The sequence below is a fragment of the Amblyraja radiata genome, chromosome 8 (assembly GCF_010909765.2).
Source record: "Amblyraja radiata isolate CabotCenter1 chromosome 8, sAmbRad1.1.pri, whole genome shotgun sequence".
Classification (NCBI taxonomy): domain Eukaryota; kingdom Metazoa; phylum Chordata; class Chondrichthyes; order Rajiformes; family Rajidae; genus Amblyraja; species Amblyraja radiata.
Genome location: NC_045963.1, coordinates 43,604,290 through 43,629,062, shown reverse-complemented (window position 1 = coordinate 43,629,062; position 24,773 = coordinate 43,604,290). Strand labels below are relative to the sequence as shown.

The 24,773-nt window shown below is 44.6% G+C and overlaps 1 protein-coding gene and 1 long non-coding RNA gene across 4 annotated transcripts in view; one reads left to right on the top strand and one right to left on the bottom strand.

The window, feature by feature from the left end:
* Positions 1-24,773, top strand: part of prkn (parkin RBR E3 ubiquitin protein ligase) — an 833,127-nt gene that overhangs the window by 610,948 nt on the left and 197,406 nt on the right. The window lies entirely within an intron of this gene.
* On the bottom strand, positions 408-12,952 carry LOC116976130. Its single transcript, XR_004412881.1, has 3 exons — positions 12,942-12,952; positions 3,148-3,153; positions 408-570 (listed from the first exon to the last, which is right to left on the bottom strand). It is a non-coding gene; the product is annotated as an uncharacterized LOC116976130 (long non-coding RNA).

The following is a 24,773-nucleotide window of genomic DNA, read 5'->3' as shown; positions in this document are numbered from 1 at the left end:
ACAAGTTTGAAGGAACTGCAGATGCTGGAAAATCGAAGGTACACAAAAAAATGCTGGAGAAACTCAGCGGGTGCAGCAGCATCTATGGAGCGAAGGAAATAGGCAACGTTTCGGGCCAAAACCCTTCTTCAGACTTCTTCTTCTGAAGAAGGGTTTCGGCCCGAAACGTTGCCTATTTCCTTCGCTTTTCAGACTGGAGTCTTGCTTTAAGTAGGTGTGAAGTGGTGATTGGGGAGGAGTGGGTGTAGAAGAGTCCCGTCTTTGCAGACTGTGGTCTGACTGTGTTGGTTAGGGAGGGGTGGAGGGGGTACCAGGGTTACGTTTCTGCTTGTCAAACCTGCAAGAAAACTCATTCAGGTCGTTGGTCAGCTGACGATTGTCCAAAGAGGGGGGGGCTTTCATCTTGTAGCTGGTGATTTGTTGCAAGCCCTTCCAAACTGAAGAAGATTCACTAGCTGAGAACTTGCTCGTCCACTTCTCAGAGTACCTTTCCTTGGCAACTCTGATTCCTCTCCTCAGCTTGTACTTTGCCTGCCTGTAGAGGTCTGCATCCCCGCTGCTGTAGGCTTCCTCTTTAGACTGTCGGAAATGTCTGAGTTCTGCAGTAAACCAGGGCTTGTCGTTGTTGAACCAGGTCCGGGTCCTAGTTGGGATGCAACTGTTCTCACAAAGGCTGACATATGATGTATACTCTGTATACTCATCGAGGCTTGTTGTTGCATCCCTGAACACATTTCAATCCGTGCAGTCAAAGCAGGATTGTAGGTTCTCAATGCCCTCGCTTGTCCACCTTTTCGTTGTTCTGTCCACAGGCTTAGCAGATTTTAGTTTCTGCCTGTAGGTCAGAATAAGGTGAACTAGCCAATGATCAGAGAGACACAGACCAGCCCGGGGAACAGAGCGATATGCGTTCTTGATTGGCGTGTAACAGTGTTTGTGGAAGATCTGTATGATCTTATGAATAGCAGAGAAGGCCAAGGCACCAATTGGCCTACTCCTGCTTCTACCTCTTATGCTCAAACCCTACACCTTCCCAGTGGTGACATGACAAAGGTGCATTTGCCTGTTTCAGTGCTCAGAATGTTTAAGGTTCAACAAGGACAAAGCCCAAATGAAGGTTTAATTTTAATAGAACATTGAATTTTTAATGTGCTAGCGTAATGAGACATTGGGGAGTCAGTCTATTAGACCATATGTACATCAATGCTATAGAACAATTATGAGTAATATGTCTAGACAAGATGTGCTTGCCATTAAGAAACCATGGGCAACAATAGAAACTTGAACTGTGAGAGACATTCTTATTGTTTGTGCAATGCAGAAGACGGGCATAAATTTATATATTAAATTAAATTCACAGCCAGCTCAGGGTGATTGTAACATGGTCACTGGGGAGGTGGAGATATCTGTCCATTGTTGTAGCATTTAGAATCATAGAGTCTTACAGTGTGGAAACAGGTCCTTCAGCCCAACCGGCCAACACGTCCCATCTGCACAAGTCCTACCTGTCTGCATTTGGTACATATCCCTCTAAACCTGTCCTATCCATGTACCCATATAAATGTTTCTTAAACATTGTGATAGTACCTGCCTCAACTACATCCTCTGGCAACTCATTTGATGCATATATTACCCTTTTTGTAAAAAAGTTACCTCTCTTATTATGATTCTTATTAAATCTTTCCCCCATCACCTTAAACCTATGTCCCCTGGTTTTTAATTCCTCATACTCTGGGCAAGAAACATTGTGCGTCTACTCGATCTACTCCTCTCATGATTTTATACATCTTTATAAGATCACCCCTCATCCATCTGCGCTCCAAGGAAAAGAGTCCTAGCCTGCTCAACCTCACCCTATTGCTCAAGTCCTCGCGTGCTGGCAACATGCTTGTAAATCTTCTCTGTACCCTGTCCAGCTTGACAACATCATTCCTGTAATATGGTGCCCAAAACTAAACACAATGCAGCCTCACCAATGTCTTATACCACTGCAACATGACAACCCAACTCCTATACTCAATGCCCCTCCGCCACCATAGATGAGGCTCACACCAGGGTCTCATCCATACCCCGTAACACTGCTCTCTCTCCCCATCCCCGCACACGCAACAAGGGCAGAGTCCCTCTGGTCCTCACCTTTCACCCCACCAGCCGGCAAATACAACACATAATCCTCCGCCATTTCCGCCACCTCCAACGTGACCCCACCACTCGCCACATCTTCCCATCTCCCCCCATGTCTGCCTTCCGCAAAGACCGCTCCCTCCGCAACTCCCTCGTCAATTCTTCCCTTCCCTCCCGCACCACCCCCTCCCCGGGCACTTTCCGTTGCAACCGCAAGAAATGCAACACCTGTCCCTTCACCTCCCCCCTCGACTCCATTCAAGGTCTCAAGCAGTCGTTCCAGGTGCGACAAAGGTTCACCTGTATCTCCTCCAACCTCATCTACTGCATCCGCTGCTCTAGATGTCAGCTGATTTACATCGGTGAGACCAAGCGTAGGTTGGGCGACCGTTTCGCCGAACACCTCCGCTCAGTCCGCAATAACCTACCTGACCTCCCGGTGGCTCAGCACTTCAACTCTCCCTCCCATTCCCAATCCAACCTCTCTGTCCTGGGTCTCCTCCATTGCCAGAGTGAGCAACAGCGGAAATTGGAGGAACAGCACCTCATATTCCGTCTGGGGTCTTTGCGTCCTTATGGCATCAACATTGAATTCCCCCAATTTGGCTAGCCTGTGCTGTCTCCTCCCCTTCCTTCACCCTCTAGCTGTCTCCTCCCACCCTCCCATCCGCCCGCCCTCGGGCTCCTCCTCCTCCTCCCTTTTCCTTCTTTCTTTCCCCACCCCCCATCAGTCTGAAGAAGGGTTTCGGCCCGAAACGTCGCCTATTTCCTTCGCTCCATAGATGCTGCTGCACCCGCTGAGTTTCCCCAGCAATTTTGTGTACCTCCTATACTCAATGCTCTGACTGATGAAGGCCAATGTGTCAAAAGCCTTTTTGACCACCCTATCTACCTGAGATGCCACTTTCAACAAACTATATACCAGTACTCCAAGATCCCTCTGTTCTACAACACTCCCCAGAGCCCTACCGTTCATTGTGTAGGTTCTCCCCATGTTAGTGCTCCCAAAATACAACACCTCACATTTTTCTCTATTAACCATTCCTCAGCCCATCAGCCTGACCGATCAAGATCCTGCAGCAATTTTTGACAATCATCTTCATTATCTACAATACCACTCACTTTTGTGTCATCTGCAAACTTGCTAACCATGCCATGTATGTTCTCATCCAAATCATTGATATTGATGTCAAACAGTTTTTGGGTACCCGACCCGAAAAGTCAGCTATGCATGTTCTCCAGAGATATTGTCTGACCCACTGAGTTAATTCAGTAGTTTCTGTTTTATCATTATTGATCCTCATTCTCCTTCTCTTCCACAGTCCTATCAAAAACCGCTGTTGTACCGAAATCCACCATCCACCATCCTCTATTGAAAAACCTGTCCAAATCATGCTCTCACACCAGTTATACTCACCCAGAGGAAACTGAAGCAATGGTTCACACATCCCAGAGCACTGGAATGTATTGAGATTGAACTGTCTTTCATTGCTGACCAATCTCTCCTCCATTTCATTGCCATGTTTTTTAAGTCCAAGAATCTTTGCTGCAGTGTTCCCAAATCAGACTCCCTATTGCATTATAGGATCCCCATTTACATACATTGATGATCTTGCATAACAGGCTACTTGGTAACACCAGCAACTTCCACAGTTAAGGTGTGAGTTATTGATAACATTTTACATTCTTCTTATCCCTTTCCCACTCACTCTGGTGGGCTGGTGGTTAACATCATGTTTACAGACTCAGCCGTGCAAAGACTGCAGATCCACTGTGTGACTAATATACACACAATGGGAAAATAGATTACCATTATTGAGAAGAAAGCATGTTCAAGCAATCTTTCAAAATGCTCAAGTAAATGACTATTTACTTTGTACAGTAATTTTTTTTATTGGGGTACAAGAAACTGCCGATGTTGGAATCTTGAGCAAAACACTAAGTGCTGGGGGAACTCAATGGGCCAGGCAGTATTTTTTGGGGAAGGGAATGGACAGGCGACTTTTTGGGTCGGGTCCCTTCTTCAGACTCACGTTCTTTGCTCAGTTTAGTATTGGGAACTTTCCAGGTGTAGACACTTGCCATTTTATGTCTCTCACATTGAATTGTTTCAGATGTACAAGAGATAGCAGATGCTGAAAACTTGAGCAAAAAGCAAACTGCTGGAGGAACACAGCAGGTCAGGCAGCATCTGAAGAAGGAACTGGGCAGACGGTTTTGGGTTGGGATACTATTTTGAACAGAAGAAAGATCCCGATCGGAAACACCGTCTGTCCATTGTCCTGCATGGATGCTGCCTGACCTGCAGAGTACCTCCAGCCTCTTGTTTTTGTTGGAAATGCTCCAGTTGTTTACATACAACATATTAAATATCGACATGAAAGATGACCTGAAAAGCTGCTTCGCAAAATTGGAAATTATGGAATGGAAGCATCAGCTAAAAGATAAAGAACAAGTAAACTAAAAGATGAAGTGGCAAAACCAGAAAGTTGTTAGCCTGACATCAGTAATAAGGAATATGCAATATCTTGTTAAGGAAGTGGCAACAGGGTACTGAGAAAGTAATACCACCATTGAACAAAGTCAACTTGGATTAATGAAAGTGGAATCAGATTGACAAATCTGTTATGGGTATTTTGAGGTTGTAACCAGCAGAATAAATAAAGGTAACCAGTTGTTATGGTTTAGTTGGATTATCAGTAGGCCTTTGATAAAGTGTAATATAGTTGTTACTCCAACAAACCTTGTCTGGCAGAGGAGCTAATTTTCAAAAGTAAGAAAGAAAAACTGTTTGATTGTCATATGTACCAGAACAATTAAAGTATTCCGTGCTGCAATCCTTCAGGCCCATTAAGCCAATAACATAAATAACTATAGAGTAATCAATAATACAATAAATTAATAGTTAGTAATAGTAGGTGACTAGGCTATCATAGTGCAAAACCAAAGTCTGTAGTGCAACCAAACCAAAGGTCCATAGCAGATCATAGTTGCTGAGGTATGGTTGTGGTTAGTGTTGTGCAGTGTTCAAGAACCGGATAGTTGCTGGGAAGGTGTACTTGAATAATAATAATAATAATATCTTTTATTGTCATTGCACGTCAGTGCAACGAGATTTAGTGTGCAGCTCCACTGATGTACAAGAAAGGTAAATAAATACAATACATAAATAAGCAAGCTGAATTGATTGACGTGACCATCTGAGGGAGACTGTCCAAAGGGGGTGGGTGGGGGGGGGCACTCATTAGGGCCGGTTCAGAGCCGCTATAGCTCTTGGGATAAAACTGTTCCTGAGTCTGGAGGTTCGGGCGTAGAAGGCCTTGTAACGTCTGCCGGAGGGAAGTAGTTGAAACAGACCGTGGCAGGGGTGTGATGAGTCCTTATGGATGCTGAGGGCCTTCCTGAGGCACCGCGTGTGGTAGATGCCCTCCAAGGCTGGTAGCTCTGTCCCGATGATCCGCTGCGCTCTGTTGACGACGCGCTGAAGAGCTCTCCTCTCCGCCTCCGTGCAGCTGAGATACCACACTGAGATGCCATACGTTAGTATGCTCTCTGTGGTGCAGCGGTAGAACGTTGTCAGCAGCTGTTGGGGCAGACCAGTCTTTTTTAATGTCCTCAGGAAGAACAGTCGTTGCTGTGCCTTCTTGACCAGCGCGGCGGTGTTTGTGGACCATGTGAGGTCTTCTGAAATGTGAGTGCCCAGAAACTTAAAGCTGGACACTCTCTCCACACTTTCCCCGTAAATGGAGATTGGGGCGTATTCTCCAGAATGGGACCTCCTGAAGTCAATAATCAGCTCCTTGGTCTTGGAGGTGTTTAGTGCCAAGTTGTTATTGGCGCACCAGTCCGCCAGGTTCTGCACCTCCGCTCTGTATTTTGTTTCATCACCGTTGGTGATCAGCCCAATCACTGTTGTGTCGTCTGCAAACTTCACGATGGTGTTGGTGTCGAATGCAGGAACACAGTCGTGAGTGAAGAGGGAGTAGAGCATGGGGCTTAGTACACAACCCTGTGGTGTGCCGGTGCTCAGGGTGATGGTGGAGGACAGGTGCGGGCCCAGTCTCACTGCCTGCGGTCGCTCTGTGAGAAAGTTCAGGATCCAAGCGCATATCGGTGAGCTGAGGCCTAGCTGGTGGAGTTTGGTGGTGAGCTTGGTGGGGATGACCGTATTGAATGCAGAGCTATAGTCAATGAAGAGCATCCTCACATACGTGCCCTGTCTGTCCAGGTGAGTCAGGACAGTGTGAAGGGCCAGAGAGATGGCATCCTCTGTCGATCTATTTGCCCTGTATGCAAAACTATGAACTTGGAGGTCATAGTTTTCATGCTCCTGTATGTATCCTCTTCCTGGTAGTAGTGAAATGAGAACATGGCCAGGGAATTGTGGATCCTTGATGATATTTTTGCTGCCTTTTTGAGGCAGAGCCTCCTGAAAAGTTCTTCAATGGTGAGGGGAGGTCAGTACCTCAGATGGATCAGGCAATGTCCACCACTTCCTGATACCTCCTTTGCTTGTCCACACAGGCAACATGAGGAACAGTTAATCCCTCAGCATGTTGTGACACTTGGTGTTTGCATACCCAGGCTTAGACACAGCTTGATACACGCACAAAGCCACACACACAGCTGGCTGTGAGCATGAGGGCTATGTTGGGTACATTTTCCTCTCCTTTCTCTCCCAGTACATCATGGCCTACAGAAACAATCCATTTTGGGTCTCCAGAAGAGATGGGAGATGGCTTGGGTGACTACAAAGCTTGACATGGTCTATTCCTATGGCATGTACAGCAACAACAAGAGCATCTTTCTCTTGATAAGTAAGTAAGTAAGTAAGTTTATTGGCCAAGTATTCACATACTAGGAATTTGCCTTGGTGCTCCGCCCACATATAACAACATGACATACAATGACAGTTACGAATGACTCAGAAAACACTAAACATTAATAATAATAAAACATTAATGATAAAACACCATTGATCAAGCATGTGAACCAACAAAATACCAGATCAAAGGGAGGCTACAGATTTTTGGCTGTTGAGTAGAGCAACTACTCGTGGATAAAAACAGTTTTTATGTCTGGCTGTGGCAGCTTTGACAACCCGGAGTCGCCTTCCAGGGGGAAATGATTCAAAGAGTTTGTGGCCAGGATGGTGAGAGCGGTCAGAGATGATTTTGCCCGCTCGCTTCCTGGCCCTTGCAGTGTACAGTTCATCAATGGAGGGAAGGTTGCAGCCATAACCTTCTCTGCTGATCGGACGATTCGCTGCAGTCTCCAGGTGTCGTGCTTGGTGGCTGAGCCCAAACCAGACCATGATGGAGAAGGTGAGAATAGACTCTACGTTGGCCGTGTAGAATTGGACCATCATTGACTGTGGCAGATTTTGCTTCCTCAGCTGCTGTAGGAAGTACATCCTCTGTTGTGCCTTTTTGACTGTGGTAAAAGCCCCCCATTTAAGGTCCTTGGAGATGATGGTTCCCAGGAACTTAAAATACTCCACAGATGTGACTGTGGTGTTGTTGATGGTGAGTGGGGTGAGGGGAGGGGGAGCTCTCCTAAAGTCTACAATCAATTCCACTTTGATTGAGCTCTAGGTTGTTGCGACTGCACCAGGACGCCAGCTGTGACACTTCCTGTCTGTAGGCAGATTTCTCCCCATCCTCGATCAGTCCAATCAGGGTTGTGTCATCCACAAACTTGAGAAGCTTGACAGAGGTGTCTGTGAAGGTGCAGTCGTTGGTGTAGAGAGAGTAAAGGAGAGGAGAAAGTACGCAGCCTTGCGGTGCTCCTATGCTGAGCGTTTGCGGGTCCGAGATGTGCTTTCCCAGCCTCACATGCTGCTTCCTGTCTGTCAGGAAGCTGGTGATCCACCGACAGAGGGGTTCAGACACAGTCAACTCCGAAATTTTGGAGTGTAGTAGCTCTGGCACAATGGTGTTGAATGCAGAGCTAAAATCAACATTAAAAAAACTAGATTTTCTTTCCCCACGATCGAAAAGGAGCATTGTTCCCTCATTGACAGATTCAGGTTTACCACGGCTCTTCGCTCCAGTCAGTTCTTGCCACATATCCCACTCCACTGGTCCAGATTCTCAGTGCCTTCAAGTAATCTGATCCGACAATTAAGGGAAGAAAGGATCGACCCAACTAATCTGAAAGTTATGGCTGCGTCCCGAACAGTTGCACGTTGTATATGTTTATGGGAATAAATAATCGACGTGACCAGTCTGCAACTTATAGCTAAATTCAGAAGAGTTGACTGGCACCATCCAACTATTCAAGCTTATCTGGAGGCTGAATGATGAGTGGAGTGTAATGTCAAGGGAACTCCTACCAGAGTTCCAGATCTGGCTTTTGCCCAACTCATGATTTCCTTCTCCTTTGCGAACTTCTGTGTGTTGAAGCCTTCAGTCTGAGCGACATAGCTTTAATTAGTGATTTAAACCCATGACAAAACAGCTTAATATTGGCAGTCAGGAAGCAGGCTGTTCCTACTCAGGGTTTAATTCAGTTTAGTTTAATATTGTCACGTTTACCGAGGTACAGTGAAAAGCTTTTTGTTGCGTGCTATCCAGTCAGCGAAAAGACTATACATGATTACAATTAAGCCATCCACAATCAAGCAACCACAGGATAAAGGGTACAACATTTAGTGCAATATAAAGTCCAATAAAGTTTAATTAAAGATGGTTCCCCAATGAGGTAGATGCTTGATAAATTAAAACCATCAGTTTGGTTTTGGACCACCCAGAGCAATCTCATCCCAGGATGACAGTCGACCCAGAAGCCTTCTGCAGTGATAGCAGTGTTGCCAGTGTAGGTGGCAGAAGCATTGGCACAGAAATAGATGCAAAGGCAACAGAGAGACAAACTCAGTTGGTCTTTGCTGGCCATCTCCATCTATATGTTAAGCAAGGACAGGCGATGCAATGAGCAAATACAGGGGAAGAAATAAAAAGCGAAAGCATGGCAGCTAATAGAGGAGTCTGGTGGCTTCAGTTCTAATTGTATGCTGGAGCGAGAAGCCTGCAATTTTTAGTGAATGAGTATTGTTGGGATCCGGTGAATATTCTTGGCAATATTATTAGCCTTGGATTTTATCTTTTGCAAGTATTTTGCTTGGAGATTTGTGTGTCATATGGGTAATTTCAAACTTAGTTTTCCATGTGTTTAAATTTCCCATGTGGATTGTGAATGTTTAATGGGAAGAAATCAAATAGTATCACAATATATAACTGAACAGCAAGTACCGCAAACGTTGATTTATGAATGGCTCCACACAATGCTTCTGGATTCCACAGTGCGGTTTGATTTGCTGCGTTACGCAGGTTGCATGGTTAAATCATTTGGTTTTTAAAATGAAGAGTGTTGCTTTGTTGCTAAAGCTCGTAAAGATCTGACTTTCTTTTTTTGTGCCACGTTTAAATAGCAGCCAAGAACTCTGAAATTCCCAGAGTAGATTTTCGCCGTGTATCTTTCAAGTTAACTAGACAGATCATTCCTTTTTTGGGAAGAACATAGAAAAGGCATTAGTTTTGTGCAGTGAACTAAGCACAATGTACAATGGAATGTGAGATGATATTATAAAAGCAAACACAGTGGAAAGTTGGTATGTTTGTAGCAGAATACTGTAGTATGGACCACAACATTCATATTTATAAAGCCAAAATGCGCTGAACTGGTTCAATTATATAAACCAATGGTCCAAAATGCATTGATATTAAGTCCATCGCGAACCACCGGCTCATTGTAGTGCAGATCACATTACACTCCAATTTACAATGCAGTGCTTGTCAGTAAAACACTGAAGGTCAAATGCGCACCTACCAGATTTCTCCCTCAATCCCTGGACTCACCGTTGAGGCCAGGAATTGTTCGGTTGGTTTAAAAATACAGTGCCTTTGTCTGGAAGAGGACGCTGATGTAGGTTTTCATACCTTTGTTGGTGGATTTGAACGTTTTTTTGAAACTGTTTCATTGGCCTTCAGTCTGAAGAAGGGTCCAGACCCAAAATATCATCTATTTATTTCCCGCCATAGACGCTGCCTGACCCGCTGCCTGACCCACTGTGTTCCTTCGGCACTTTGCTTTGTGCTCAGGATTCTAGCATCTGCTGTCTCTTGTTTCTCCAGTGTTGGTGGTACCTCTCCAGTATTTTGAGGTATCCGTTTTAAGTATTCCGAGGTACAATAGCAGTTAGAAAGTCAGGGATCATCCTGCCCAGTAGATCCGAGTTTTGTGCTGGGTTTGAAGTCTTGATTTGCAAACACCCTCTATCTCAGACAGTCCAAGGCTGTACAGACACAATAAAGAGAACGGTGGATTTCATCCACCGTTCTCTTCATTTTCATCCACACTTCTCAGAACTTGCCGTTCTGAGAAGTGAGTCAAATGACATGAGAAATAATCCATATTTTACAGTGTCTTATTCTGAACATTTATCATTGAGGGCCGTTTCAGGATAGCTTCTTCCCTGCTGATATCAGACTACTGAACAGTCCTCCGATAAACTAGGGTGTAGACCCAATATTACAACCTATCTCATTGCAGACCTTGCACGTTTCTTTATCCACATTTTCTCTGTAACTGTAAAGCTATGCTGCTACAAAACTATATTCTGCACTCTGGTGTTTTCTCCTTGCATTACTTCTTGTACTTGTGTATGGCTTGATTGTGTACAATATGATTTGACTGGGTAGCATGCAAACATACTGTTGCTTTTCACACTATCTCAGTGCAAGTGACAATAATAATAAACCAAACCATGTGACTCTTTCATATAGAATCAGTGAGCTGCTCTGTACATTCTGTACTAACTGGGGGATGGTGCTTATGTATGGTAATAGTCTTGCTGATCTGTATGCAAAAAAAGTATTCCACTGTACCTTGGTACACTTGATAACAAAGAAACCATTGAACCAAAGCAACACTGGGAGCCACATGACAAAATTGCATTGCCCAGGCATCCCACAAGAGGGGAGTTCGTAGTGAGAGCTGGATCCAGCAGGATCTGGCTAGATAAATTCATTTGACCAAGCAGACAATGTGGTTGTCTGGCGACTGGTTTGCCATCAGGAAATGCTTTCATTTGCACATTTCCGCCGAGTCATTCCAGACATGTTCAGCAGCTATTCATGCAGACAGGGAATTGACGTTATAATCAGTGGTTGACTTTTCTGTTTGTGACCTTGGGCTAATCTCCCACCAAGCAGGCAATGCACTGCACTAACTTTAAAGCATATACTTTATTATTCATGCAAAAGATTAAAAATTAAAACATAATGTAATGTACATTATGAAAATAGATTGGAATTAATTTTTGAATAGGTTAAACTGAACAACATTTGTGGAATGAAAAATACAAACAACAAAATTCTTTAATAAATAATAATTTGTAACATTGTTAAAATGGCAAGATAAAAGCCTCTTTCATTACTTGTGAGAAATGGTAATATTTGCAGATTAAATTCTGATTCATATTTTTCTGCAGGTTTATGTACAAAAAAACAGTATACATCACATTTTTGATTTTTAAAAAGTGCAATTCATTTTATATTAATCATTCACAACTTAATCCTGTACAGTTCAAGTAAATCCAGAATTTGGCATACTTTAAGGACTTGAAACATTGAACTTTATTTTAATCATGGTCTCAATTGGTGCCCTTTAAATATCTTTCCATTATCAACCCAGACCTTTAACGTGGTCTTATTCTCTTTCAGAAAGAGAAAGAGAAAGACTTTCCAGCCATTTCAAGTGAAGAGTGTTTAATTGCCATATGTACCAACAATGGAACAGTGAAATTCTTACTTGCTGTGGCTTAACTGGCATGTCAATGCAACAACATGCATATGTAATAATCATATATAATAATTTGTAACAAAGTTAAAATGTCAAGATGCAGATGACTCTCTCATTACATGAAATTGTAATATTTGTAGATTAATTTATTTAGGTGATATAATAATCAAAAATACAATCAATTAATAAGTAATACTAGATTACCATAATAGATCAAAAACCAAAGTTCATACTGCAAGCTAAGACATGGTTCACAGAAGATCATAGTTGCTGAGGTTAGTAGTATGTAGTGTTCTGGAGCCTGATGGTTGCTGGTTCTTCCCTGTCTTCTACTAACACTACCCTATTGTTCCACAGTGTGCAGCTTATATGCGACCATAGTCACCCCATCTAAGCTAGTCCCTTTGATAGAGTTATAGTCATACGGCACGGAAACAGGCCCTACAGCCAACTCGTACACGTTGACCGCATTGACTAAGCTAGTCTCATTTACCCACATTTGGCTAATATCCTTTTAAACCTCTCCTATCTATTTTAATGATAGGATGACTGTGGTCATAAATAGTAAGATTAAACGAGAACTTACCAGTTTGAAGTTTGATCTGTATTTTATGAGGAGTTACGATGAGGGATTACGTGAAGAAGCCCGCCACGACGCATGCGTGTCATTCTTCAAAGCAGCGGTGTGAAATCACAGATAACTGTAATGACTAAACATAGTAAGATTAGAGAAGAGATACCAGTTAAGTATATGATCAAGGGTGGGAGCGGAGGGCACGTAATCCCTTATCGTAACTCCTCATAAAATACAGATCAAACTTCAAACTGGTAAGTTCTCGTTTAATCTTACTATTTTACTTCGGAGTCACGTGAGTGACTACGTGAAGATTTTAAAGCTCTGTGATTTCATGATGTGGAAACGAGTCCATGCATCACGTCTGCCTTGATGACTAGGAGGAATTGTGTTAACGTAATTTGGACATGAATTCGACATTGAAATCATAAAATTTATTAACACAAAATTATAACCCCTTTTTATGGGTTTAAATTAATTTACAGAACTTAAAATTGTTTCTGCAAACGTTCCAGGTTTCATTACTGGTTTGTTGTAAAATAATTGGAATGTTTTTTCCCCAGACCATCCTGCTGCCTTGAGGATTTGGTCCATTGGTACATCCAACTGTATCGCTGCCGATGTAGCTGCAGCCCTGGTGGAATGAGATTTTAAAATATTAGTATCCACCCCAGCCTGTGTTAGCGCCTGTTTCAGCCATCTTGAGATGGTCTGGACCGTCACTCTTTTGTGTGGTTGCTTGTGGCTGACCAAAAAGTGCCTTCTCATTGCCTCTTAGGATTTTTGTTTTCTCCATGTATAACGACAGATGTCTTACTATACACAGACGGTCATCTGTTGGGTATAACCTAAATTGTATATTGAGGCCTGCTGATCCCTGTCTGTTCTGCTTTACTAACATAGATATGAAACGTAATATTTTCTGTTGAGGAAGTCATGTTGTCCAGTCTTAGTTTATGCAGTGACTGTACCCTCTGTGCCGTGACCAATGCCGTTAGCATGACTGTTTTTAATGTCAGTCTGTGTAGGGACAGAGCTGTTGCTGGAGACCAATTCCTGAGCATCTTCAGGACAATACTTACATCCCATATTTGGGAGTACCTGGTTCTTGGGGGATTAGTATTAAAAATTCCCCTCATAAGTTTTGTTACCAGTGGGTGAGTCCCAACAGAGTAACGCTCTGTCCCCTGCTATAGGTAAGTCGATAGGGCACTTCTGGCGCAGTTGATGGCACTGTAACTGATCCCCTCATCATAGTGGAGGCCTGCCAGATATTCCAGAACAGACGGGATGTTCATGTCTCTGTAGGTGATGTTATTTTTATGGCAGTACATCTCCCACTTCCTGATATAGACCAGATACTGTTTTTTGGTTGACTGTCTTTGGGCCGCCGAGATCATGTTCACTGTTCGGTCCGTCAGTCCCAGTTATAGTTGAGGTGTTTTTAAACTCTACAAATTAATAAGTTCAAATGTTTATGGCATGGGTGGCTATCCCTTGTTACGGGATGTAGCAATAAATCTGGTCTATGTGGGATGGTGATACATGGTTCTAATACCATGTTTAATACCACTGGGAACCATGGTTGAGTAGGCCAATCGGGTACTACCAAAATACCAGACGCAGAGTCTTGTTGTATTTTCCTTAATACCCGACTGATGAGGCAGAAAGCAGGGAATGCGTAAATAAACAATTTCCCCCCAATGCAGCGAAAATGCATCTGTCGCCGCTGCCCCAGGGTCTGGTTCCCATGAAACATAATTTGATAACTGGTGGTTAAGTCTGGATGCGAATAGATCGATATCTGGTGTTCCATATTTTGCTGTAATATCAGCAAATACTTTTTTATTCAACATCCATTCGGTGTTTTCATTAAATTTGTGTGACCTGGTATCTGCCACTAAATTTAGTCTTCCTGGTAGGTAAGTGGCTGATATCCAAATATCTCTCTGGATACACCATTGCCAAATTGTATTAGCCAGATTGTCACATGATGTCGATTTGTTTCCACCCATGTGGTTAATGTATGCTACCACGTTGGTATTGTCTATCTGTAGTCTAACATGCTGGTGATATGACCCAGTACAATATGACTTTAGGCCATGGAATGCACCCAATATTTCCAGGTAGTTTATGCCCAGTGTGAGTAATAATGATGGCTCCTGAGCAGTCCATCTACCTCCACAGCTGGTGATGGTATTGGTGGCTCCCCACCCAAGTACACTGGCATCAGTTTGTAGTACCATGGAAGGGTTACTGACAATGATTGGATTGGAACAAAGCCAGATGTTATCTATCTACCATTTTAGTTCCATTTTAGCTTTGATTCGTAATTTCATAGGTCTGTCAAAGTGACCTGCATTAACTTAGAGTGCTTGTATTTTTGCTCTCTGTAAGTTTTGGTAATGTAGAGGTCCAAATTGTGTGGCTGGAAAAGCAGCCACCATTTTGCCAATTACTTTTGCTACCAATCTGATGGATGGTTTGCTGATGTCAATGAGGTTATTGCAAGCCTCTATTAAATCTCTAGCCTTTCCCTTAGGCAGAGTCACCGACATGTGAACTGAGTCAATGGTGAACCCCAAATAGTCCATAGTAGTGGAAGGCGTTAGTTTAGATTTAACTGGATGGATAATAAATCCCAGTTTTTCAAATAACTGTTTTGTGGCTGTTACAGTTTGTTTGGCCAATTCCAAAGTTTTGCCCACAATGAGTATGTCATCTAAATATGCCATGACCATGTGTTTACGTTTCCGTAGAAACGCTAGGGCTGGTTTCAAAATTTTTGTGAACAGCCTGGGGCTGATGATAACCCATTTGGCAGTGCTTTATACTGCCAGAGTTGTCCCATCCAGTTGAATTTTAACTAACATCTGTGGTCACCTCGTATAGGCACTGAATAGTAAGCATCTTTTAAATCGATGCTGGCCATGAAGTAACCTTTGGAAATTAATTGTTTATCAGTAACAAAGGTTTCCATTTTGAAGTGAATATATTGTACAAATGTATTCAATTTTGTCAGATCTATGATGATGCGGCAACTACCATCTTTTTCGTTTTTGGTAAATATATTGGACACGAATTCTAATGGTTCGTGTTGAGTTTTCTCAATTACACCTCTTACGTAAAACCGCTCCAGTTCAGCTTGCGCTTTTGATTTTTCTTTATCAGAAAGCACGAACATTCGGTTCGGTATATGTTGAACTGGAGGGCTGTACTTGTGTATAAACTCTATTGTATATCCCTGGATACTGCTTAAGATGTAAGTATCGGTTGTTAACATGCTCCATGCGTTCAGAAAAGAGTGTAATCTCCCCCCAACCTCCATGCTCCCTGTATTTTGTAGGGAACCAGACCCACCTACCTCCATAGTTACCAGTGGCAGGTTTACTTCTTTTTGTAGGTTCTTCGCTGCTGTTCTTGCGCTGGTGTCTGGATTTTCGGTTTGGTTGGCGTTGGAGGTCCCCGCATCTTCCAAGAAGGCCGGCCTGGGCCATGGCCTAAAAAAGACATGTTTTGAGTACCGGCCTTCGAGCTTTCACCAGTTCTGCTGGTGGGTGCGTAGGGGTGCTGTCTTTGGCTGTAGTGGGTTTTTATTGGAGTCCCTTTTATTAGTCCAGTAAGTTCTCTCATTCCTGCACCCCTTGCACACTTGTCTTTCCTTCTGCGGACCCCTCTTCCAGGTCAGCCCAGAACTGACCCGCAGTGCTCCCCTCTGATGAGGTAGAAGCACTGTGCAGCCCTTCAAGAGGTACTGCTGTGGGTTTATCATAGGGCCCACAGTGACCCGACTCCATCTCCCGGAGTCTGTCACGTTGGAGCAAATGCTCCACACACCGCTCCATCCGGCTCCAGCGCTCTCGGTCGCTGGCCGCCCGCGGTTGTTCAAAGTCGGACTCCTCTGAGTCCACGACCTTGTTTGTTATTGTGTCTAGCCTTACCGCCCGGCCGCGTGGATCTGGCCGGTGCGGAGGCGACATCGGGCACAGCTGATCCCACTATCGGTGATCCGAGTGCCGCTGGCTGCTGCTGGCTGCCCGCTGCTCCACGGTCCTCCCTCACCAGCTTTGTCGCAGACCTTGTCTTCTTTGTTTCCCGTTGGTTTCTCCACCTGTAATCAGCATGGGAAAACACAAAAAGACCGCAGTTCTTACCTGCAGGTCCTGGTTTAAATTGTCGCTACGGGGGAACGTCGTTCCACCCCGCCTCCTGCCGTTATCGACTTGTCAAAAGTCGACGGCCCCATTCTGAATAGTCTCCCGCCCGGCCGTGGTGTTCTGGCCGGTGCGGGATCAGAAATCGGCACAGCTGATCCCTTACGGGGCTTGTGCCTTCAGCTGCTGCTGGCTCCTACAACTTCACGGTCCTCCCCAGCCAGCTTCACTCGCAGCACTTGTGGACACTATTTTGTCCAGCTTCCCCCCCTGTGCAAAACAGCGCGGGGACAAAACTACCGCAGAGTAAATCACTTACCTGCAGGTCGCGGTTTCAAACTTACCGCTGCGGGGGAACGCTCCACCCCGCCTGTCGTTTCGCAAGCGTGAAAGCGATATGACACGCATGCGTCCTGGCGGGCTTCTTCACGTAGTCACTCACGTGACTCCGAAGTAAAATCAGCTACACACTAGAAGAGCAATCCTTTCATTTTCGAAAATTAGTTAAATTAAAAGAAAATGGGTGAAGGCATTTGGTGCACATTCAGAGGCAGGCTCATCACTGAGGAAAACACTGTGATCCTTACAAATACCTGTGGGCGCATTTTCCCACATCTCAAACAAGGGGAATAAGATAAAGCTGTTTGTTTGAATCTCTGTGGCCTCACTAACTAATCGCACAGAATACTGCAAACTACACGTTAAAAATAAGAGAATATTTACAGCTTAAAAGATGGCCATTTGACCAGTTTAGGTTAGAGATATAGTGTGGAAACAGGGTCATCGGCCCACCGAGTCCGTGCCGACCAACAATCACCCATACACTCTCCTACACACCACAGACAATTCACAGAAGCCAATTAACCTCCAAACCTGCACGTCTTTGGAATGTGGGAGGAAACCGGAGTACCCGGAGGAAACCCACACGGTCACAAGGAGAACGTACAAACTCCATACAAGCAGCACCTGTAGTCAGGATCGAACCCAGATCTCTGGCATGCTGTAGTGCAGCAGATCTACTGCTGTTCCATTGTGCCACGCTAACAGCTAACAATATGCTGAGTCTATACCAGTCCTTTATAAGAGCTGGTCCCAATTCTCCAACCATCTTCCCATTTACCACAAATTAGTTCCTTTCAGAAACTTCCCCAGCTCCCTCTTGACCACTACAAGTGAGCCTGCCTCCCTCCAATGCATTCCAGACCCTAACTACTTGCTGTGCAAAACATTTTTTTCTCATATGTTACTCTTGTCGCTCTCCATCTCCACTTCTAGCTCCTGAGCCTTCTGCCAAGAGAAACAGCTTATCACTATCTGGTCTGTCAATCCCCTTAATGATTTTAAATACCTCCAAGAAATGTCCTCTGTTCCAAGGCAAACAACTCTTTAGATACTGTACGTTATCCCTGGAATCTTGTCAGTAAATCACTGCTGCATCCTCTCCAAAGCTTCACAGAATTGGACACCGTACTGCAGCTGAGTCTCAACCAGTATTTTATAAAGATTTATCACATCTTCGTTTCTCCTGTATCCTGTGTGTGTCCATTTGTTAGGCAAATGGCAGGCAGTGGCAAGTGGAGTGCCGCAAGGCTCGATGCTGGGGCCGCAACTATTTATAATATATATTAATGATTTAGATAATGGAATTAAAAGTAACACTAGCAAATTTGCAGATGACACAAAGCTGGGTGGCAGTGTGAACTGCGAAGAGGATACTAGGAGGTTGCAGGGTGACTTGGACAGGTTGAGTGAGTGCGCAGATGCATGGCAGATGCAGTATAATGTAGATAAATGTGAGGTTATCCACTTTTGCGGCATGAACAACGCAGATTATTATCTCAATGGTGTCAGATTAGGAAAAAGGGAAGTGCAACGAGTCCTGGGTGTCTTTGTACACCTGTTACTGAAAATAAACATGCAGGTACAGCAGGCAGTGAAGAAAGCTAATGGCATGTTGGCCTTCATAACGACAGGATTTCAGTATAGGAGTAAAGAGGTCCTTCTGCACTTGTACAGGGTTCTTGTGAGACCACATCTGGAGTATTGTGTGCAGTTTTGGTCTCCTAAATTGAGGAAGGACATCCTTGCTATTGAGGCACAGTTCACGAGGTTAATTTCCAGGATGGCAGGACTGTCATATGAGGAAAGATTGGAAAGACTGGGCGTATTCACTGGGATTTAGAAGGATGAGAGGGTATCTTATAGAAACGTATAAAATTATAAAAGGACTGGACAAGCTAGATGCAGGAAAAATGTTCCCAATGTTGGGGGAGTCCAGAATAAGGGGCCACAGTATAAGAATAAAGGGGAGGCCATTTAAAAGTGAGATGAGAAAAAACATTTTCACCCAGAGAGTTGTGAATTTGTGGAATTCTCTGCCATAGAAGGCAGTAGAGGCCAATTCACTGGATGAATTTAAAAGAGAGTTAGATAGAGCTCTAGAGGCTAGCGGAATCAAAGGGTATGGGGAAAAGGCAGGCACGGGTTACTGATTGTGGATGATCAGCCATGATCACAATGAATGGCGGTGCTGGCTCGAAGAGCCAAATGGCCTCCTCCTGCACCTATTTTCTATGTTCCTATGTTAGAGCCCAGTATCCTCAATGCTTATTGTTACCACTTCCTTATGCTGCCCGGCCACTTTCAACAATCGCATTGAGTCAGAGACATGCAGCACAGAAACAGGCCCTACAGCCCATGCTGACCAAGATGCCCATCTACACGATTCCTACCTGCCTGTGTTCAGCCCATATCTCTCTAAACTTTTCTTATCCATCCACCTATCCAAATGTTTTTTAAATGTTGTTGTAGGACCTGCCTCAACTACCTCCTCTAAAAACTCGTAATGTATAGGAAGGAACTGCAGATGCTGGTTTAAACCGAAGATACACACAAAATGCTGGAGTAACTCAGCGGGACAGGCAGCATCTCTGGAGAGAAGGAATTGGTGACGTTTCCAGTCAAGACCCTGTTTCAGCTCAAGACCCTTCTTCAGTCAGTCTGAAGAAGGGTCTCGACCCAAAACGTCACCCATTCCTTCTCTCCAGAAATGCTGCCTGACCTGCAGGGTTACTCCAGCGTTTTATGTATATCCTTTGAAAGCTCATTCCATAGACCCACCTCTGTGTGGGAATCTATGCACATATATCCCTCGATGTCTTTGTTCCTGTGCTCCATTTAAAAGTGTTTTCTCTTAAGTTGCCATTTCTCAAAATTAAGAAATTAAAACAGGACAAATTTAATTTCTTCCCCCCTCCCCCAATAAAGTCAGAAAGCGGGCTTGGTGGAAAAGATACGCAAAGTGCAGTGACTGACGTGAGATAAAAAATGCAAGAAATTATTAGAAACATTTCAGAAGCTTAAACTGATTGATTATTTCACAACCATTTGGACCTGGAATGAGCCACGTGCATCAGCAATGATGGATAATCCTCCTTCAATCATGAAGTAATGGAGCATAAATAAGAACTCCTTCAAATCTGTTGTCAGAACATGAATGACTTTCCCCGAGACAAGCTTTTAAGGAAGACAGATTCCCTTTTAATTGGCAGCCTGGCACACAGCCATTTCAACATTAAGGGAAGATTAGAGTTGTCACACCAGTTCAATGCTATCTAAATATCAAATAAAGTCATGAAATATTCAACAGCTGTGTGTGGCAGCATTTTAAGACATCCTTGAAATTCTAATGCAGCTGATGGTAGGTTATCATAATTATATACCTTACCAATCATTATCGGCAGAGACTATGGACACACAGAAGGTCTTTGTTGGACAGGTTATTTCTGTTTTGGCCATGTATGCAAAAAGGCGGTGAATTCCAAATAACTCGTTGGAAAAATGCTTTTTCGATTAAGGTCCAAAGAAACAAAAAAAATAGCCCTGAGATTCTTTCTTGGCATTAAGAAGTTATTCATTAATTATAAGAAAACACTGCTGTTATGTTTCTACCAACCCAGGACAGGGCCCACAGGTGAACGTTCTCAGTTTCCCTGACACATGAGAATACAATTTGATCCAAGTAATTGATTTAGAGCCGCCATATTTTGTCTTGTTTAGATTTAACCGCTGAATTACAGAGATCAACAGTCAGAAAATATGGAGCAGATGTCATCTTATCTTATGGGCAGATAGACATGCAACACAGAAGAGTGCTCTTCAGTCCAACTCGTTCGAGCCGACCCTCTAAGCTAGTCCAATTTGCACATATTTGACCCATATCCCTCGAAACCTCTCCTTTCCATGTTCCTGTTCAAGTGTAATTTTACTATTATAGTACCTGCCTCAACTACCTCCCCATGCAGCTTATTCCATATACTCACCACCCTGTTTGAAAATGTTGCCCTGCAGCATTTGGAGATGCCTCCAAGCAGGAGAAATGTGCTTACACAAATACAAATTGTTTCTGAAATGCTGTGCTTTCTAGAATGCTGGTTCATAAGGCTTCCACTTGGAATTCATCAGGAGCAGAAATGTTCTAGTGGGGATTGTTGCAAGTACAAGGTGGTGCACACAATGCTGTTTGTGACGTGGATAATATTCTGATTTATGACAAAACTCAGACTCTATATAGCAGGATCTTAGAAGCAGTGCTGAAATCTGTTAGGTGAAGATGGAATTGCTTTAAATGCCAAATTAACTTTTGTAAACCCATGTTGAATTACTGGGATGCATCATAAATCAGGAGGAGAATATATTGAAAATGTATATCACAGAGATGGATCTATTTCTGAAGGTCACCAAAGTTTTTGCTACTTCCAAGCTATGACATCATAGAAACATAGAAACATAGAAAATAGGTGCAGGGGTAAGCTATTCGGCCCTTCGAGCCAGCACTGCCATTCAATATGATCATGGCTGATCATCCAAAATCAGTACCCCCTTCATTGCTTTTTACCCATATCCCTTGATTCCAGGCACGTGCCATCAGGGTAGGAAAGGTAGGCACTGCCTACCCTGACTAAAATTATAAAATTATATTTATTAAATATAAATAGTGAAGGCACAGGAGAATCGATCTCTTAGGTAGGCATAATTCTCCGTGCCTTTCATCCGCAGTACTTGTAATACGCGAAAGTGTGTGCAGCTCTCGTGCCATCAACACTGCTTCAAGCAGTCAATTTCAAGGGGAGCTGAAGGCAGCTGAAGTTCTGCCATTGCACCATGGACTGTGTACTCCGGGTTTTTCAAACATGGATTGTCATTACCTTAATGACAAGAGCGGGTCAGCGGGCTTTGGATAACAGGACAGCTGGAGGTGGAGCTTACTCCTGTGTCAGCGCGAGTAACCTCAATTGGTCCCTTGTTCGCGCTGACACAGGAGTAAGCTCCACCGCCCACTGTCCTGTTATCCAAAGCCCGCTGACCCGCTCCGCTATATGATCTTTGCTCTTGAGCTGATCCCCTCACTATTCAGATGGAGAGCACTGCCAGAGGTGAGCGGGCCGGCAGAAGGTGCCACGGTGGTCGCTCGCAGCCACCCGAGCTACTTCCCTCCCCGGCTACAACGCGGTGGCTCAGTGCCCGGAGTGCTGCGGCAGCGGTGAGTGAGAGGGTTATTGGGATGAACCCCGACCCCCTCCTTCTCAATGCTCCTGCCCTCCCCGCAACTTTACCCCGGCCAGACTCCCCACACTCTGTGAAAGAAACTCTCCCCCCAATTGGTCCCTTGAACTAGTTTTGTCATTCAATAAGATCCCAACTGATTCAACTTGTCCCGGTGTGCTCCCGTTTTTCCCACCATCTCTCCACCTGCCGTCACCCTCCACCCCCCCACCCATTCAGTAATACCGGAAGTTGCGTTTTTGGTTTTTAGGTTGTGTTTATGTGGGGGGGGGGGGTGGGGGTTGAAACGGGGTCTGCTGTCTCTCCTTTGGGGGGAATACGACTTTTTCGTCGTATCCCCCCTCTCTGTCTCCGTTTGCGCTGAGGCCTAATGGCGGAGCTGGCGACCTCGGGACTCCGGAGGCAGCCTGTCAGGACTTGCTCTGGGCTCGCTCCCGTGAGGGCGGCCCAGCTCGGGGCTGGAGCTGCGCTCCCGTGAGGACGGCCTGGCGAGGGGCCGAGACTCTCCCGCGAGGGGCTGTGGCACTCCCGTCGGAGTGGCCCAGCCCGAGGGAGGAACGGCACTCCCGTCGGAGTGGCCCAGCCCGAGGGAGGAACGGCACTCCCGTCGGAGTGGCCCAGCCCGAGGGAGGAACGGCACTCCCGTCGGAGTGGCCCAGCCCGAGGGAGAACGGCACTCCCGTCGGAGTGGCCCAGCCCGAAGGGAGGAACGGCACTCCCGTCGGAGTGGCCCAGCCCGAGGGAGGAACGGCACTCCCGTCGGAGTGGCCCAGCCCGAGGGAGGAACGGCACTCCCGTCGGAGTGGCCCAGCTCGAGGGAGGAACGGCACTCACGTGAGGGCGATCCGGCTCGGGGCTGGAACGGTGCTCCGGTGGCTGGGACGGCGTTCTGGCGGCGGTGACCTGAGTCCTGGGTTCAGCCGTGGGCCAGCGGCTGCGTATGCTGGACTGGAGGGCGGCAGCTTCGACCACCCCCGGGCCGCGGTGTTTGAGCCGGCCCGTCGCGGGGTTCGGTGAGCCGCGGGACTGTTGTGCCATCGCCCGGTGGGGAATCGCCTCAGCGCAGAGGGAGAAGAGGAGGGAAGAGACAGTAACCCTAAGATTTTTTTGCCTCCACCACAGTGAGGAGGTGCTTGGTGGACTCACTGTGGTGGATGTTAATTTGTGTTTACTGTTGTTTATTATTGTATGATGTATGTATGACTGCAGGCACGAAATTTCGTTCAGACCGTAAGGTCTGAATGACAATAAAGGGATTCAATTCAATTCAATTCAATTCAATTCAATTCAATTCAATTCAATTCAATTCATTCAGTAATTCAGAATTGGAAGCTTTGGGCAAATTGAATTGTTACTTTCTTTATTTTTATTTTTTATTTTTTTGAGCGTAAGAAATTCTATGTCCCGCCAGCCTTCTTTCAAAATTTAGCAACTCAAAATGGGGGTGCGTCTTCGACGCAGGTGCGTCTTCATTGTCGGGAAATACGGTATTTTATTAAGAGATATGGCTTTTGAAGAATTTATAAAAGTTGAGGAAAATTACGAGAGGAAAATAATCTGTGCATGCACGGTTTAAGATTTTTAAAAAGCCGACTGACTGCCTACCCTGAGTAATTACTCACGGCACGTGCCTGCTTGATTCTGTTAGCCCAAAGAACTAAATCTAACTCTCTCTTGACAACATCCAGTGAATGTAGAAAATTATTTTCAAAACATAAAACCAGGCTGCATGCTGGTCACAGAAGCAGAAATTCTTAAGTGATAGAAGCAGAATTATCCTGTATCTGTACACTGCGGACGGCTCAATTGTAATCATGTATAGTCTTCCTGCTGACCACAACGTTTTTCACTGTGCCTTAGTAAACTAAACTAAACTAAAAGATGGCTAAATTATTTGTAGACTTTCAATTCAATGTATTGTATACACAGAAAGTACTTATGACATCATTTTTAACTTTATAAATTGCCTTATATAACCTACAAAACAGGAGTTGGAGCAAGCCATATGCCAGTTCTGCCATTCATTAAGGTTATGGTTAATCTGTTACCTCCAACACCAACCTCATATCCCTTGATTAATTTAGAAGTGAATATTAGGCTCTGCATGGTATAGGTTTAGGCAAGCCTGCAATAGGGCGTTTTTGTGTGGATACCTTTACAATAATGCCCATGTTGAAGACTTGCCAATCAAACGTTAAATCTGCTTCTACTAAGCTGCTATAGTATCCAGAAGACTTTCCAAGGATCATTTTCAAAAGGAAATGAAATGAATGTGACTTTTCTTACTTTGGGTTACTTCAGCCATGTTGACGTTAAATGTCAGTGCATTTTGTGAGATAAAAAATAACACAGAATTGTATCGAACCAATGCATTGAAACAGGGCTATTCGACCCCATTGCATACAAAAAGCTGGAGTAATTCAGCAGGACAGGCAGCATCTCTGGAGAGAACGAATGGGCGAGGGGGGAGGGGGGGGGAGAAGGGGGGTGGGGGAGAAGGGGAGAAGGAGTGGAGACACTTTTAAGAAGCCAGACAACTTGTAATAAGCCAGAGA